The sequence below is a fragment of the Galeopterus variegatus genome, unplaced genomic scaffold (assembly GCF_000696425.1).
Source record: "Galeopterus variegatus unplaced genomic scaffold, G_variegatus-3.0.2 Scaffold5421, whole genome shotgun sequence".
NCBI lineage: Eukaryota > Metazoa > Chordata > Mammalia > Dermoptera > Cynocephalidae > Galeopterus > Galeopterus variegatus.
Genome location: NW_007731532.1, coordinates 41,403 through 43,343, shown reverse-complemented (window position 1 = coordinate 43,343; position 1,941 = coordinate 41,403).

Sequence of the window (1,941 nt, the reverse complement as noted above, 5' to 3'; positions counted from 1 at the left end):
GGAGCGCCGCCGTGCTTCCCAAGCGGCGCACTTATCCAGTGCGCCACTGGGCCGGCCCCTTTGCAACTATTTAGACTTTTGGTTTTAGATATGGATTTAAAATCAAAAGAAGAGTCCCATAGATTTCTAACATTCTTCTAGGGTGTACGTGAGCAAAAAATGTTTGAAGAATGCTAACATGGACAAAAAATTTGAATAGACATTTCCCCAAAGAAAATATGTGAATGACCAGTAAGCACATGAAAAGATGCTCAACATCATTAGCCACCAACAAAACGCAAATCAAAACCACAGTGAGATCCCACTTCAGACCACTTAGAATGAATATAATAAAAAAGACAATAGCAAGTGTTGACAAGGATGTAGAGAAACTGGAACCTTCAAATATTGCTGGTGGGAATATAAAATAGTGCAGCAACCTCAGGAAACAGCTTGGCAGTTTCTCATAATGTTAAACAGAGAGTTACCATATGATGCAGCAATTCCACTTCTAGGTGTCTACCCAAAAGACATGATACAGATGTCCACACAAAGACTCGCACATGACTGTTCATAGCAGCATTATTCTTAATTGCCGAAATGTAGAAACAAGTCCGATGTCCCTCAGCTAGCAATGGAAAAAAAAAGTGTGGTAGAACAATGTGATGAAATACTGATACATGTTTCAACATGGATGCACCTTGAAAATGTCATGCTGAGTGGGAAAAACTAGTCACAAAAGACCACATGTTGTCTGATCTATTTATATCAAATGTCCAGAATAAGCACGTCTATAGAGACAGAAAGTAGATGAGTTGTTGCCTAGGGCTGAGAGGTGGGGGACGAATGGGGAGTGACAGCTAATGGGTGTGTGGTTTCTTTTTGGGGTGATGACAATATTCTAAAATTGGATTGTGTTGATGATTGCACAACTCTGTAAAAAGCACTCAAAACCAATGAATTTGACACTTTAAACAGGTGGACTTTATATAACTTGTATATCAATAAAGCTGCTAAAAATGTCACAGATGCAACACACATACACATGCATACATACATACTGGTCAGAAGGAATGAATAAACATTCCTTCATTACTTTTACTCTCTCACTGCTTGAAACTTTTTTTTTTTTTTTCTCTATCACAGGCTTTCTTTAAAGATCTGCTGATCCATAGTTGTTTATTCATAGTTAAGGATAATAAAATGGAAAGTCTCCCTGAGAGCACTGTGGATCTGGGTGGGGTTTGCTGAGTGACTTTTGTATGGGAGGATGAGGGTTTATCGGCACCATTACTCATACTTCTACAGTTTGTCTTAGATGGTTTGGCCAGTTCCTTAAGAAAAACGCTTTCCTTTTTCCATAAGATGACTTATGCAGTAGGCTGAAGCTGGGTGAGGGGAAGTGCTCCAAATGCCTGAATGCCAGCAGTCCCAACTAAGGCTGGTACTGGGGAAGGAGGGAACCAGCTGTTCCCAAAGGCCATAGGTTAATCCCAGTGTTCTGTTCACCCCCCCACACCTTCCTGCCCCTCGGTGTCACCTGCAGTCCCTGCACTGAGTCTCTCCAGGGATCTTGCTCACTGCTGGGCTCTCCACGCACATCGTAGGTTTTGCCTTCCTTCATTTTGCTTCATAGGTCAAAACCCTTTCAGGTGCAGCTGACTTTCAGAAATGTGTAGAACTCTCTTGTCCCCCGTCCTGTCCTGCGAGATGACATATATTTTTATTTCTTAATTATCATTTTAATGGTGTCTCAGCAGACAGGATGAATATGAATATGTTTTCGTTCAGCATCTTGAATCAGATAGCTTTATTATACTATTCTTACATGCCACGTGCAGAAAACAGACTTTGTACACAAAGCATTCAAATAAGTTAGCCACATTTTCACCAGCCCAGTGACTGGTGTCAGATGAGCTGAAAACCAAAAGCAGTAAGCATATATATATGTGTGTGTGTGTG